General features: G+C 38.0%; 2 long non-coding RNA genes across 2 annotated transcripts in view; one reads left to right on the top strand and one right to left on the bottom strand.

The window, feature by feature from the left end:
* Window positions 1-571: 571 nt before the first annotated feature.
* On the top strand, window positions 572-3,885 carry LOC103475153 (uncharacterized). Its single transcript, XR_535302.3, has 3 exons — window positions 572-1,047; window positions 3,483-3,625; window positions 3,760-3,885. It is a non-coding gene; the product is annotated as an uncharacterized LOC103475153 (long non-coding RNA).
* LOC103475154 (uncharacterized) overlaps window positions 3,866-16,908 on the bottom strand; it is a 32,227-nt gene continuing 19,184 nt past the window's right edge. Inside the window, exons 3-4 of the long non-coding RNA XR_535303.3 lie at window positions 15,352-15,426; window positions 3,866-3,953 (exon numbers count right to left, since the gene is read on the bottom strand). This is a non-coding gene — a long non-coding RNA (uncharacterized LOC103475154). The remainder of the gene's footprint in view (window positions 3,954-15,351; window positions 15,427-16,908) is intronic.

Genomic DNA, 16,908 nt, shown 5'->3' with positions numbered 1-16,908 from the left:
AGCTTTTAAGGTTTAAATGGACCAAATATTTTCATCTTCTGGCAAAACATGGAGGTTTTTCTTTATTTTAAAGGCAAACAGTACAAAATAAAATGACACTTTTTTTTTATATATAAATGACAACAAATTCCCTGTAGTAGATTATAAATCGTCTTTTTTCAAAGCATATGTAGCTTTTTAACTGCCAATATGTTGAATTCATTCTGGAAAGAAAACATCTAAAAATAAAACAATTTTTTCATTTTTAAATGTTTCAGTGACCAAATTCTCAAAATAGCAAATATTTGCAAAAGATTGATGTTTTTCTTTATTTTAAAGTTCTCACAATTACAAATTAAAATGGCGGTTCCTTATAAGTGATTGTAAATAATCTTGAAATTGTTATGCAGCCTTGCACTATATATATATATATATATATGTGTGTGTGTGTGTGTGTGTGTGTGTGTGTAGAATTTTTCTCCTTTATACAAAAAAAATATCTGACAATCCACATAAATTTTTACATTTTTAAATGTTTAAGTGCCAAAAAAAGAAAATATCTCCACGATCATTTTGCGTAACATCGATGCTCTTCCTCATTTTAAATGCAACAATACAAAACAAAATGATGGTTCATTAAAATAACAAAAATATATATTTTTTCCAAGCGTTACTTAGCATTTGCGACTCTTATGAAGCATTATTTAGCTTAAATGAGGGGGAAAAAAATCCACCTTTATTTTCAGGTTAAACTGTAGAAACACGCCAGTTCCTCTGGCGACCAGCAGGGGGCAGCAGAGCGCAGGGATACGCCGCTAAAGCCGGAGATGTTTCGGTTTGGTACCAGATCATTTCCAGCAGCAGCAGCTCGGAGCGCAGGCAGTAGAAACATCCATGTAAAACAGAGGAATGTGCCTTTATTTAAAGGGGATGAATGGCCAGTTTGCTTTTGTTGGCGGTGAAACCAGCAGACTGATAAGAAAGAACGAAGAAGAGAAATTCCAGGTCCACACATGCAAACACACCTGCTCCCTTCAGGTTAAAAACCAATGAAATATCAAGCTGAAGGTGTGTAACCACAGAAACCAGGCCAGAAAAAACCTAGACAGTTTTATTATTTTACAGCAACACAGACAGACTTATAGTGAGGCAGTAAAACTCTGGCAGGCGTCTCTTCTGCAGCACACTTTATTTTTCACCATTAATATTCCCATTGTGTCTCATTTTTTTGGGATAAATTTGACGTGTTTGTTTCCATCTTTTTGCAGGTGCGTGGCGTTTATTCCTTCTGTTTTCCCAACAGTAATGCTTTCAGGTTGTATTTTTCCCAGAGTAGGCGTGTTTGAGTCCCTGTGACTCGGCCGAAGGATCGATCCAGAACTCAACTTTTATTACTAACCCAACTTCCTGTTTTTTTAATCCATTTCTGTTTTTTACAGTGCGTTTGTAAAAGTCCAAGAGAAAACAAAACTTCCTTAAACACAACCAGAGGTGAAATCAGACAATAAACTGACATTGTAGCAGCGTCAGAGGTGCGTTTTTAATAAGTAAGCGTCGGTTGTTCTTGTTTTATTTCTATTGTGTGAGGACTATTTATGGCTGAGATGGCCATAAAACCCGGTGACATCACTACAGCAGGCTGTAATGGCTGGTGATGGTGCAAATGGAAACATGAACTATTTTAGGTAACTGCTTTGTTGCCCCAAGGAGATAAATTTTTTTCTCTTCCTTCTAAGTATTTATCTCACTTTAAACCTGAAATAGACGCTTTAAAGTAAACATTTCTGATCTGAATGAATGCGAGGCGAGACAAAAAATGTGGAAATTAAGACTTTCTTTTCCTTTTCCTGTTAAAATGAACCCAAAAATGTCTATAAGTAGAAGATCTGAGCTGCTGTGAACAGAAAATAGAAAATTTTTCCTCTTAAATGATGAAAAACTGACAGAATTCATGTTTTTACACTCAATCAAAAGTACAACTGAAGTGCTTTATTGTTTAAGTGATGGAGTGTTTTTCATGTTTTTATGTGGTGTGGCAGCATAACACAGCATTATTCAGTTATTTATTCATTTGTTTATATCAAATTAAATCAACAAAAATGACCAAACAAGACAATTTGTAAGGAAGATGTGAATAATTTTACTTAAAAATGAACAAAAATAATTCAAAACTGATTAAAAGTAGGTTTCCTAAAGTTTCACTCTACAAAATGTTTAAACAAAATTTTAAATTTGTTTAAGTTTTTAATGGAAAACCAAAGTTTTTTTTAGTTCACATTGAATTTGATGGAGAGAAATAAAACCTAAATTCCTGGTTTGGGTCTGAATAATATTTCAACAGGAATAAAAACGGGATAAAAAAAAAACCGAGCATCTGATTGATAAACATCATCAGCTGTTCGTCGCTTTTCTGAGGCTCAGAATAGATTTTACAGTGCTCAAATATATTTAGTTGTTCCATAACAATCAAATATAATATTTAGAAACATGTAAATGAAAATGGGCCCAACATGAATCCCTGAGGGACGCCTCAGTTGATCTCTATCAGGAAGAGTCGGCTCTCTGGAGAATTTTCTACAAATATTTATTAAATAAACGTTTTATTTTACTGTTTATCTGTTAAACCTTTATGTGTCTTTAATGTGTTTCATTTGATCAAATATGTTTATTCTGATTCTAATGAGATATAATAAATAGGACAAAACAGATTTCTATTTAAATGTTTTTTCTTTTTTTTACAATTTTTGTCAAATATGGCAGAAAAGAAATCAGAAAAAAAAAATATTTATTTTTGTTGGTGCAACTGATGGAAATGCTTTAATTTCACAAAGTGTTCCACAACCATCCACAAAATGTTGATAAATATCTAAAAATAAGACAAATTTTACAGTTTTTAAATGTTTAAATGTCCAAACTGTCAGAGTAGAAAATATTTCTGTCATCGTTTTGCAGAATATTGATGTTTTTCTCTACCTTAATTGTCAACAATTCAAAATAAAAAGACGGTTTGTTAAAAATTACAACACATTTCCTGTAAATTGTAATTTTTCAAGACATTATGTTGGTTTGCACAATAAATATGTAGATTTTTTTCTTATTTCTCAAAAGAAAAGAACTAAAATAACAACATTTTTTTTTTTTTACATTTTTAAGTAAAAATGTAAAAAAAATGTAAAAAAACATTTTTGTAAAAAAACGTTTTTGTAAAACGTTTTTTTACAAAAAAACGTTTTTGTAAAAAAACGTTTTTTTTTAAAAAAAAAAACGTTTTTTTTTTTGTAAAAAAAAAAAAAAAGAAAATCCCAATAAACTGTTTCCTGATTCAACTGTAGGCTGATACTGATATTAACGTTGCAATTATGGCTAATAACCAATATTACATCATCATCTTGACACGTTAGGTTTTATTAAAGCTCCTTTACAGACTAATAATCAGAAAAAGCGAAAGCGTCATATCTATGATCACAGATTAAAAAAAACCATCTTTTATTTTTCGGTTGCAGATTAGAACAACATTTGATCTTCAGAGTGTAAATGGAGAAACGCAGCGTCGCCCCGGACCAGTTAACAGGTTTAGCTCCTCGGCTGCTAACTAAAACAACAGCTTGTTGCCTCTTAAAGCAACAGGCGTTCACACCCACATCAGGTAACGCTGTGACTCATGTGTTCCTGTTTAGGGGCGGAGACAACGGAGGAACAAAGAAGCATTAGTCTTCCACCACTGATCCGTTGTTCCCTCTCTCTCTCTCTCTCTCTCTCGCTCTCTGTCTTTGCCTCCAGGATCTCCGGAAAGCTGCTCACCTGTGCAGTTAAAGGATGCAGAGACGGAAGCGGAGCGGGCCGCTATAAACCGGAGCCGCCGCCCAACTGGCTGTCAGGTGTGCCTCCGCACGGCATTCCTGGATGATATTCCACATGCAGCAGCAGACGGCGGCTCGGGTGTCATAAACACTTGTTGCCACGGCGACGTGCGGCTACAACACACAAGATTCACCCGTTCGTTTATATTTGTGAGCGGATTTAAAGTGGCAGGATTCATGTAAAATTTACTCTCTTTTTTTAGCTTTACATCAAGTTATAACGCAACAAAAACAAACCGGGAGTGTTGCTTTGATTTTTTTCATGCATGAAAAAAATCCCCGGACCCCCGGACCATGGCAACCATTCAGCTGTGATAAATGTCTGGTTGGACCTAGCTCCGCCTACTAAATTCAGCTCCTTCAGACTAGCCAGCAGCAATTAGCAAACACCTGGTGCATCAGCTGAGCTCATTATAGGAGCTACTGCTCAGTGAAACACTGGTAAAAACGTCGTTAAAGGGTTAATAGAGGAGCCATGTTGGGACAACTTCCTGAAGCCGGAGTTTAAGAAATAGCTGGAATTTCTTAAAGAGACAGAGGCCCAATTTCTATGTCAAATTTCTTTTAAGTCATATTTGATATTGTTAGTAACATAATTACTTGACTGTGCTATAAAAATGACACCACGTGCCTGGAAAACACAAAATACTGCCCGTTTAATCCAACTCCAGTCCGTTTGTCCAGTTTGTCTGGGAGGTGTGAATGTGCAGTTGAAGCTAATCTGGTCCGTCTACAAACCTCAGTCTGGGTTTGGTTGAAGTGAACTCTGGTGCGGTTTGAATGCAAATGTGAACACCAAGTGGACCGTAGACTGCTCCAAAAACAGGAAGTGGACTATAACACTGGGCATTCTGGGCTAGCCTAGCGCTAGCGCTAGAAATGGCTTGTGGTCTTTAGCAAAAGGCAAAAGAGAAATCCTAAAACTGCTAAAATCTGACACTACTCCATTTTTATTTACATTTTGTCCATATATTTGAGCAATTTGACATAAACAATTTTAAATAAATTAAAAATTTAAATAAATGTAAATAAATTTGCTTAATGGAAACACACCAATTTAAAAAAAAAAAACCTAGTTTTTTGATAAAACGTTTTGGCAACGGCACACTTTTTTTTGCATCATACTACTGACAGAAACGTCAAAGAAGATGACAACAGGAAGTAGTAGGATGATGGAGAAACATGTTTTTTACTGACTTGTAACTTATGTATGTAACTTATGTAACTTATGTAGCAATAGAGTTTATAAAGTACAGAAATACCAGGTAAAAACATTCCAGATGAAGGTGTGACGATATTATCCGGCTTAAGGTGCAAAAGTTGCTGTTTCTCCTTTGACTCACCTGGAAAAAGCAGGTAAAAAGTCAAAGCGGCGAGCAAGCTGGAGCTGTAATGCACAGGGGTTGGACTCTGCAACACAGCTGATAAATTAGAGCCCAGAAATGATGACAACAAATTGATTTTGACAGACGGCCAGTTCGTTCTGTTCCCCTTCAGCCCACGTCTGCCTGGGCTGGACTGCATGACCGGGTGTGGGCGATCCTGGTCAGAGTGTGGACGTGGATGTGGGGTTTGAACAGGGCAGAAGAACAAGCTGTTCACCCAGAGCTGCTGAGCCGATGCCACAGGCTGGGTGGACTGTAAGGTGGCACGTTTTAAAGTCCTTCATAAATAATTTAAGCCTGAATCCACCAAGGTAGAATTAGAAAACAATTAAAGGTGACCCATTATGCTTCCTTCAACAAGTTAGTGGCGATACAAAACACGTTCGTTACACTTTTTGCACAAAATCATTCTTCTTATTCCTGCCTTGTTTGAGCTGTTTTAGGGCGTCTTGTCTCTTTAAATCTAAATAACCTGCTGCTGGCCACGCCCCCTAACTCAATGTTTACACTCTGCAAACAGATACGCAATTATACAACCATGCAGCTTTGAAAAGCACAAGTGGAGGCTCCTGCACAACTAACCAGAATGCAGGAAATAGTTTCTGAATGGTAAGACAACAGCAAAACGTTTGTTGTCAAAACATATGATCTGCATTTAAGATAGAAATGAAAAATCTGGAAAATGTGCCGATTTTCCAGATTTAATCGATAAAATAGATTAATTTCATCCAATTAATTGATTCGATGTTTCAATAATGGATTACTAAGATAAATGTTAGTTACAACCTTACAAGGTAAATAAAAAGTAAGGTTAATGTATTCATAGTGTTCTATAAAATAAGTTTAATGAAAAATCTGGCAATATGTTTATCCGATTAATCAATTAATCGTCAGAATAATTGGTTATGAATACATAAATAGCTAGCAGTTGCAGCCTTATATCTCTTAATGTAAATAAAATGAATGTTATATCAGCTGAGAAACCTTACTGAGTAAAACCAGAAACACTTTTAAAAGAAAACATTTGAATAAGGAAAACACATGTGGTCCTTTAGATGTGGGATGTTACCTGATCACAGACACAGTAGAAAGAAAAGGCACAAAACAGTGAAACCACAGAAATTTGCATGCAGTGTTAGCAGCCGGTTGTATTTGTTTTAAGGCTTTTACAGCAGAAGGAAAAATGTTGATTAATATCTAGAGTGTGTATAAAACACATTCCAATGCAAAATTAACAAAAACTAACCAGTATTTTCACCTAAAAACACAGAAATGAAAGCTAATATCAATAGAACTCCAAAAACTTCACATTTTACCAAGTATGTTTGGTCCAGTTTCTACTGAAAACACTTTAGTTCACTTCAAATAAGACAAAACTAACTTACAAGTAACTTTTTTAGCAAGATATAGGAATCCACTTTTAGATTATTTCACTTATGACATTTTTCCCATGTTATAATTGAAATAATTTGCCAACGTAACTAGAACTTTTTCATCAATATTAGGGAATTATTGACTGAAAACTACCACCTGTATCTTGCTGACAGGTTACCTATAAGTTAGTTTTGTCTTAAATCAAGTGAACTAAAGTGTTTTCAGTAGAAACTGGACCAAACACACTTGGTAAGAGTTTGTGTTTTTGAAGTGTGTTGACATAATTTGTAGCATGAAAGACCCAAAGTTTGAAATAAGTATTCATTTTAATAACATATAATAGTCTGAAAGAAAAGCTAAAATCTCAAAATCAAACACTTTTTAGCAGCATTTTCCATTTTTAGGAGCAAAATCTACATGCAAAATGTTTTGGGCAACAGTCAATAATTCCCTAATATTGATGAAAACATTTTAGTTCCACTTTTAGATTATTTTACTAATAACAAAAACATTTTCCCGTGTTATAAGTGAAGCAATCTAAAAGTGCAACTACCACTTTTTCACAAATATTAATTATTTTAAAACAAGCTCCTGAATCGCGCTGAAAAGCTACTTGTAAGTTAGTTTTGTGCTATTTCAAAAGTACCAAGATATATGCAGCAGAAACTAGACAAAAATAGTTGGTAATAATTTGTGTTTTTGCAGTGAGGATTATAATCTCGGCGTAGAAAAGCCCTGTGGCTGTGGCCTTGATTTGGCTCCCGTTGGTGTTTGTGAGCACGCTCCGTGGGCAGCGCAGGTCAGACGGAGCAGGTAACTGATTACCCAGTCCGGTCGAACCGGGTCTGCGTGCGGGAAGAGGAGGGGACGGCGCCGGGGAGGAGCAGCTCCCGATCCTCATCAGTCCGACTCCCCGAAGCGTTCATCCCCAAACTTTACACCCCGACCGTGAACGCCAGGGATCTGACGACGCATTGTTGCACTCAGAGCCGCCTTTTGTTCCCGCTAAGACTCTGGGAAAACAAACGGGCCTCCTGAAGAGGGGGAATGCTCTGCATTTAGGACGCCGAGAGGTTTCAGATGACAGCAAACTGAAAAAACACTAAAGTATTTTTTGTTTATTTTCTTGAATTAAGAGGAAACCAACTTAAAATTAACTTTTCGGCAAGACACAGCAGCTTGTTTTAAATCAGCAGTTCATTAATATTGATGAAAAAGTTCTAGTTTCACTTATAACAAGACATTTTAAACAAGTTAAATTATCTGCCAGTGGAACTAGAACTGGGTTGCTAGGTAACGGCCTGGGCTGGGCTGTGGTTGCTAGGTAACGGCCCGGGCTGGGCTCTGGTTGCTAGGTAACGGCCTGGGCTGTGGTTGCTAGGTAACGGCACAGTGAAATTTTTTACTGTGCAAAACTAAGCTTCTTTATCTTGTTACTTATAAGTTAGTTTGGTGTTCAAAGATATTTCCACCAGAAACTAGACTGAAAATTAAAAATGTGTTTTCAGTGTTAAGACAAGAATAAAAATGTCTCTTCGTACACAAACATTTTATTTGTAGATTCTGTTCTTAAAATTGGGAGAGTAAAAAACAACTTTCTATATAGTGTTTTTTTTAAATTGTGAGATTTTATCTCGACTAATCTGTTACTAAAATCAATACTTACTTCAAAACTTTCAGCCTTTTATGCTACAAATTACTTTGGTACACTGCAAAAAATACAAATTCTTTCAGAGTATTTTGGATTTTTGGTTTAGTTTTAGTGGAAATACAACTAATAAGACAAAACTGACTTGCAAGTAACTTTTCAGCTAGTTTTAAGTAAATAATTCCTCAATATTGATGGAAAAGTTTTAGTTCATAACTTCACTTTTAAAATGAGAAAAATGTCTTGTTCTAAACACTTTTATTTATGAATATTAAGGATTCATTGACTGTAAACCAGCTTGTACATCTTGCTGAAAAGTTACTTATAAGTTAGTTTTGTCTGAATTAAAGTGAGCTAATATGTTTGCACTGGAAACTAGACCAGCATTTTACTTGGTAGAATTTAGTGTTTGTTTTTACAGTGCTTCAGCTACGTCAGGTCAAAATAAGATGTTAATTAAACGCCTTAATTTAGATGCAAACAACTAGAAATGGCCACTTAAGCAGACAAAGTAAATTAAGGTGAAAATGTAAATTATCTGGAGGAAATTTTAGCTAAATTCCGACGTTAAGCTCTGATAAAGTGAGCTATTAATCTCTAAATTCCTGTTTCTAGCCCCACTGCCCTCCGTGTTCCCATCTCGCAGCCTAGAATGAGGAAGTGAGACTAAAGCGCTGAGGTTAAAGGTGACCTCTGTTGTCATGGCAACCTCTTTCAGGTCCGTATCAGGGGGTCTTATCAGCGCTCGCTAAACTTCTTTCTGCCTGAAAGGGAATCAATGCGAATCAACTTCACATTCCAGCTCGGTCTGTTCATTCAGGTCTCTGGTTGAAACACCAGGACCGGAGAGGAACCGTCGCTCGGCTGGCCGGACCCGCCGGGCAGCGGGTCCGGGACGGTCCGAGCTTCAGCTGCCGTCTGTTGTGCATTTCCCGTTTTCAGATCAATAAAACCCGACCTGGCAGCTTGTGGCGCTACGGCTGGAGCTGCGCTCGCCGATACAGCCACGCTAACTTCTGCTGCCGCTCGTAAAAACGGAAACACTTCGCAAAAGCAACGGCCACGTTCCTCGTTGTGAAACCCCGCAGCCAGAGCCGGCCCAAAGCATAAGCAAGCTTTGCTTGAATTTACACACCGCAGCTCTAGAAAAGTTTCAGTTTCACACGGTGGCGGATTTTGATATGGGTCATATGGGCAGATGCCCAGGGCGGCAGAACATAGAGGGCGCCCAAGAAACAGAATATAAAATTCTGTCTGAAATGATTCAACCAATTAATGGTAATTAATCAATTATTAAATGAATCTATTATTTCATCGAAATCAATTATTTAATTTCGTGGAAAAAGACCTGAAAGTTAGTTTTGTCTTATTTTAAGATATTTGAACTTGAAACTAGACCAACAGAACTTGGTAGGGTTTTGTGTTTTTGCAGTGCATGGTGGGCAAACCCATATTGTTTTGCCTTCATTAATCCCACATGGGGCCCATCTAGGAGTGCTAGCTGCGACGCTACACCACTAGCATGCTGTCTTCTTGTTCCTGGCCTAAATGCAGAACTTCACTTTTTCCTTGGTTTTATCCCGAAACGTCAGACCGGTGTGTGAACCTGGAAGCGACAGCAGGTGTTTTATTTCTCCAGTGAGGTCGGTGGGAACCTGCAGCTGTGACGCTGGTTTGGTTATTCATTCCCACTCTCACCGATTCCTCTGCTTCAGATGAAATACTCCACATGCTTCAAGGTGCATCAAACAAAGCTCCAGGCTCCGTTTTCTGCCTGCTCCCACCCACTAGAGCTCACCTTCCCTTATCAGCGTGCGCTCCTGCCAACCCCCACCCACACCACCTGCAGCGCCAGGCCACATCGCCACGGTTACTGATTAACCAGGACTTCCTTTTATCCAGGCCAGACGCCCCCGAGGTCACTGCCCGACCCACAGCGCTCCGCTTCAGGCGCAGCGCCGCCGCCGCCGACCTGATGCCACAAAAACGGCTGTTTCTAAAAAAATAAAAACAATCTCAACTCAATGACACTAATTTAGTAGTTTTAGTGTCTATTGTTTTTATTTAACTGCACTGGATGAGACTAAAATGTCGTATTTATCTCCTGCTGCTGTTTAATATGGTGATGTTAGGAGAATAAATTCATAATATTATGAAAATGAGATCAAAGCCACAATATTTTGAGGTTAAGAAAACAAGGTCAAAATTACAAGAGTAAATTTATGTATTGATAAATGTATTTTATGAGAATGAGGTCAAAATAACACAAGAATAAAGAAACAATACGAGAATAGAGTCATAATATTTTGAGATTTAAGTCGTTATTATGAAAATAAAGTCATAAAGTCGAAATAATGCAAGAACGACGTTACATTAAAAGAAGTCGTAAGTAAATAAAGTTGTAATAAAATGAGAATAAAGTGATAATGTTACAGGAATAAAGTCGTAAAATGAGATTAAAGTTGACATTGTTTTTCAGAGCAGTATTTGTGTTCATGGGACGATAATTACTGTGACACACAGTCACAGCCACACAGCTGCCCCAAAAAAATTATAAATAGTTCTTATTGTCAATTTTGTCGTTATCGCTACAATATGACAGCATATCAGGGCCAAATTAAGGAAAATTACAAAAATAAAAGTATAAGAATAAGAAAGAATATTAAAGAATATTAAGAATATTAATAATAAACTCGTACATCAACAAAGTCATGATACTATGAGAAGTCGTACGCAAATAAATTTGAAATAACGCGAGAAAAAGTCGTAATAAGATGAGAATAAAGTCGAAATTATAGCAAAATGAGTCGGAATATTTTGAGATTAAAGTAATAAAATTAGGAGAATAAACCTGTACAAGAATAAATTTACAGTTTACAAAAAGTCCTACATAAAATCATAACATTTGGAGATCAAAGTCAAAATAATGTGAGAATAAAGTTGAAATAATAAGAGAATAAATCAGATTATTTTGAGATTAATTACGAGAAGTTGTATGTGGATAAATTTGAAATAACATGAGGAAAAGTTATAATAAATGAGAATAAAGCTGAAATATTATGACTTTTCTTATATTATCTTGACTTTATTCTCAAAATGTTATTGCTATAAACCTGTTGTAGTTGGGAGCATAATTTAGTAAAATTTACAGCCATTTGCTTTTTACGTCCCAATTTAGTCCAGAACAGTGTTAACTGAGTATCTAGCTACAGGTCCGCGCTGCGCTGAGTCCTTGCTGAGATTAAACTGAACTTTCTGGTAATGGCGGCCGCTGAGTCAGACTCGATGAGGTCGCCTGCAGCGGAGGCGGCGTGCGCCCGCATGGATGCCCGCATGCGGCGCAGTTAGCTGTGCAGCGACGCGCAACACGCCGCCCAGGATGAAAGGCCTCCCCTCCATTACTGGCTGCCGCTGCCCAATGAACTCCTGTTTGATCTTAATGAGGTCACGCAGGTATGGCTGCACACGCCATCTGATTCTGCTACCTTCACGTTCTCAAGCAAACATGGCTTCCTGCTGCACGCAACTCTGCTTCAGACTTCTCGCTGTGCTTCTGTCTGAGAGCGATGATGAAGAAATACGATAAATTTCAGAAGCTGACTGAAGCCAGAGGGCGTTTCTGACCAATCAGCCGGATCCCAACAGGGGCGGCTCCAGGGCTGGGTTAAGGGGGCCAAGCACTGGAACTGAAGTTCATCTGAATTCACTGAATAAACAAATTAAAACTATTTATTTACCCAAAGAAAACACATTAATCTGTTTAGCATTAAAGCTACGCAGTAGATTTGTTTGTTACATGATTAGCCTGTTTAGCTTAGCATAGCTTACACTGCAAAAAATTGTTTCTGGCTTAGTTTCTAGTGCAAATTTCTTAGTACACTTGAAATAAGATGAAATTAACTTACAAGTAACTTTTCAGGTGATAAATATGAGCTTGTTTTAAGTCAGTAATTCCTTGATATTTATTTTAAAAAGCACTAGAACCGAACCATGGGAAGAAAAATTCCCTCATAACAACAACATATTTTCTCATGTTATGTTTGGTCTGTTGCAATAAACCAATAAATCAATTAATCACCAGATAAATTGAAGCAAACTCAATAATTTCCTTTTGCATGATTTATTGTTTTTCTGTCTTTCTACCAAAAACTGGATGATAAAAGTTTTCATCTGGAGACTTCATAGTTAGGGCTGCACAGTGGCGCAGTTGGTAGAGCTGTTGCCATGCAGCAAGAAGGTTCTGGGTTCGATTCCCGGCCCCGGTCTTTCTGCATGGAGTCTCCATGTTCTCCCTGTGCATGGTGGGTTTTCTCCGGGTACTCTGGTTTCCTCCCACAGTCCAAAAACATGACTGTCAGGTTAATTGGTCTGTCCATATTGTCCTTAGGTGTGAGTGTGTGTGTGCATGGTTGTGTGTCTCTGTGTTGCCCTGCGACAGACTGGCGACCTGTCCAGGTGACCCCGCCTCTCGCCCGGAACGTTAGCTGGAGATGGGCACCAGCACCCCTCCTGACCCCACTGAGGGACAAGGGTGAAAGAAAATGGATGGATGGATGGACTTCATAGTTAATTTTGTTTATTTATTTTGGATATTTAAAATGTCTTCCAGTTCCAGTGTTAAATGCTCATCAGAATTTAAAGTTTATTGATTTTGTGAACGTGTTCTCGCATTATTCCATTGCTTTTAGTTGAAAATGGTCTCAGAACAACAATGTTATTGTTTATTACGATAACTTTTCATTTGATTTGAATTACAGCCCTACTTTTATTTAAATTTTTCAGTGTAAACTGGGGCTTGTTGTAAACTGTAAACACCCTGATGAGAAGTGGATGATTATAAAAAGGCATTAGCCACGGACACCTGTGTTTAACCTTATCCATCGCACTTGAGGCCTTTTCAGCAACACAAAGCATGAAATAAACTCAGACTCTTCTTCTTCTTCTTCTTCTAACGCTGTCGATCAAACATGGGAGGTTCGCTGTGAGGTTTCTAACTGATCCCACCAAAACCCATCAACTGTCTCAGTCTGTTTGCTCAGTAGTAAAGCCTGAGCCCCACCCCCTCTAACTTACCCTCCACCATAAACCCGCCCTGCTTACGCACAATCTCCCAGCTGAGGAAAAATATAGAACAAGGCATCCAAAACAAATAGTTTGTAAACTTTAGAGTCCAGTTCTGTGTGTGTGTGTGTGTGTGTGTGTGTGTGTGTGTGTGTGGGCCGAGACCCTCGGCTGTGACATATAGAGCCGCTGATGTTAGCTCAGTGCCAGGTGAGTCTGTGAGCAAACACAGCGAACAATAGCTGCAGCCCATCTCCTCCTGTTAGCCCGGCGCGCTCAAAGACAGGCATTGTTCTGCTCACACACTCTGCATGTGTGTGTGTGTGTGTGTGTGTGTGTGTGTGTGTGTGTGTGTTTGTGTGTGTGTGTGTGTGTGCTACACACTGAGAAGATACCCCCATTGTGTGCAGGTAGCACATCAACACATCCACTGACTCATATGGAGATGTAGTCAGGTGGAGTTTGTTGTTCAGCATCATTTAAGTGAATATTTTTTGAATGTCATCAGTGGTGAGAAAAACCACTTTGTTAGTGGTTTTTGATAACTTTTGAAAACATTTAGCACACTTAGCTTGATAAATCCTAAAGCGCTAATTTGTAAGCTTTCATTTAAACATGACTTGAAGTTTTGGTTATTGTCTCTTAAAGGGACGGTGTTGCGTGTTTTACAGGATCATAGTGCCACTATAGCACAATCAAGTAAATATGTTACCTTCAGTTGTTATAAAAATTATGTATATAGCAAATATAACTTAGTAATTGAACAATTTGAAATCGGGCCTCTGTCTCTTTAAAATCTCCTGTTCGTTCTGAAGCTCCGCCTTCAGGAAGTCATCCCAACATGGCTCCTCTATTAACCCCTTAACGACGTTTTTACCAGCGTTTCACTGAGAAGTAGCTCCTGTAATGAGCTCAGCAGCTCCACCAGGTGTTTGCTAATTGCTGCTGGCTAGTCTGAAGGAGCTAACTGGGGGGAGGAGCTTCGTCCTTGAAGGCGGAGCTTGGTCCACCCAGGCGTTTCACTGCTGAATGGTTGCCATGGAGATTAAATTATTTCTCAAACATGCATGAAATAATCAAAGAAACACTCCAGGTATGTTTTAGTTGCAGGAATAACATAACATGATGTAAAAAAGAGGTGATTTTACATAATACTGCTCCTATAAGAATTCTTCAAGTAGACATTAATATTCATGCTCTTATTTTGAAGTCTGTTTATGCAGCAGTTCTGTTTCCTCTCCTCACCTTCGTTCTCTTTCTCTCTCCTTTTTCACTATTATGATTTCAAACAAGAATCATACAGAAACAAAATAAAACAGTAGAGAACAAGATATAAAGATATTCACAATCTAAAGGTATTATAGAATATCAAGATTTTAATATTAAGATTAAATTGGTTCTTAAGAATTGTAGTCTTACAAGGTCAGATATAATTTGCGTTAAAGTTAGCGCATTAGCATTAGCTTCTGCTAAATACAGTAGATTTAGCAGTTAGCATTAGCAGAACTAATGTTCTGTAGTGTTAGCATATGTAACGTTAGTGACGCTAACTTTTGGGCAACCAGATTATCGTAGCTTTTCATATTTTACAAACTCTGCAGATAGTTAATATCTGCACTTCTTAGATATTAACTATTTTATTTATATGTCATATTTAATGTCAAAAACACTTTTTAAATGGTGTATCAAGTTTTCATTTTTTATCACAAAAGTCTGACATTTTACCCAGGCTGTGAAGATAAGCAGCGATTCACCACACAGTGCAACTAAAGCTCTGACCCAAATCCAGTACTGTGGGAGTATCACAGTCAGAACCATCCCTTAATCATAATTAATGCAATGACTAAGAAATGCAACACACCTCTGCTGTGATACAAACTCAAATTACGTCCGGATCCCAGCATGGTATTTCGGGTTGAGTTCTGGACTTTGGCTCATTGCAACATCTTATTATCGCTCTGTTTTTTGGCCATTCTGTTGTAGGTTTGCAGCTACATTTGAGATAAATGCACCTTCATGGAGTCCAGTTTGGTTTAAGTTTTACCTTTCAGACACTTGCAGACAGGTTCTCCAGCTTCCCTCTCAATATGGCTGCAGCATCGTGGTTTCTCCTGGCAACCTTTCCAAAAAGACAAAATTTGTCAGCTTTTTCTTCTGATTTCTACACATTAAATATTTAGATTAAATGCGTTAAACCTGTTCTTGGGCGTTTGCATTTTTATCTGAAGTGTAGAGTTGACATCAAGGTGAAGATTTATTCCCCTTTATTTAAGATTGGATGAATTTTTACAATATATTTTGAATATGACTGAATCTTAGGATTACAGATAAATTTTTTTTAAATGTTATGAAAATAATCGCTTTGATTGTTTCACAGCTTTTTTAAAGGTAAAGAAAATGTATTTGGATCAGAAAAGTAGTTGTTTTTTTTAACCAATATATCAAAAAAAGAAAAAGAAAAATATAGAAAAAACAAAGAGTAAAAGAAAAAGAAACAAAAAAAGATATAAAATGAAAACAGACAAGGAAAAGGGATAAAGAGAGAAAGAATGAAGAAGAGAAAAAAGAAAAGGAAGACAGAAACAAAGAAACAAAGAAATCCTACGTCCTTTAAAATCTGGAGCTACTCCATTTTTGTTTACATTTCACGAAGAACAAAGTTGTGCTCGGCGTCTTCTTCGGAGGTTTTTGTGTCTTTTTTTCAGTAGTTCTTGGTGCAGCGCCCCCACAGGTGAGAAAGGGAACAAGTTTTTCAAATTGGCTAGTTGGTTTGATTCAGTGCAGCAGCTGAAAATGTAGCAAATGTTGCAACTTTTGTCCCCAAACAAAATGAATCTACTGGACAATCAGGTGTGAAAACAGCCTAAATATACAGTATGATTCTTAATTAGATAGATATTAGACCTGTTCACCAAACCGTATCCTTCTGATCTGCAGGTTGGAAACTCGTCTGGTGTTTTTGTAAGGTTTTGGCGGCTGACAGGTTTTTTCCTTGTTTGCAGCCGTCTAAGCAGACAAGGTGAACATCCTTGCTCCTCCTTAGCTGTTCTCCCTCCTCCCATCCAACATATTGTTCAAACACACCAGGTAAACAGCCGAGCGGCGCATGCGCATGTGTGTGAATTCAAGAGAAAAAGCATCACAAAAAACAGGGAAGGAAAAAGTCAGGATTTACAGGCAGAGATAGCAGGGCAGAAACACAGAGGCCTTTGTCTGCCTTATCCTCTCCTCATAAGTGTCTCACATTTTAACCCCATGACTTCTTCACCTCTCAATCCCCCCCAATCAACCCCTTCACTTCCACACCCTGCCCCATTCATCCCTCCGCCCTGCGCTCCATCCCAGTGCAAACACTTCTCTGCGCCGCGGGAACAAAGCACGGATGAATAATGGCAGTGAAATGTCACCGTTTCTTCATGGCGGCCGCCTCCTCCCCTCGCTCCCCGCCAGCGCCGAGCCCAAGGTTATCCATTAACCCGCCGCCGCAGCACCTGAACCTGAACAATGGGCAGAAACACGGAACAGGGAGATGGAAGACAGAGGGACAGAAAATGCTTTATCTTATTATTTGAACCCATTCAGGAATGCTGTGGAAAAGTTA

The sequence above is a fragment of the Poecilia reticulata genome, chromosome 13 (genome assembly GCF_904066995.2).
Source record: "Poecilia reticulata chromosome 13, P_reticulata-male-v2, whole genome shotgun sequence".
Classification (NCBI taxonomy): domain Eukaryota; kingdom Metazoa; phylum Chordata; class Actinopteri; order Cyprinodontiformes; family Poeciliidae; genus Poecilia; species Poecilia reticulata.
Note: the sequence above shows the minus strand (reverse complement) of the source record. Positions and strands in the feature narration are given on the sequence as shown.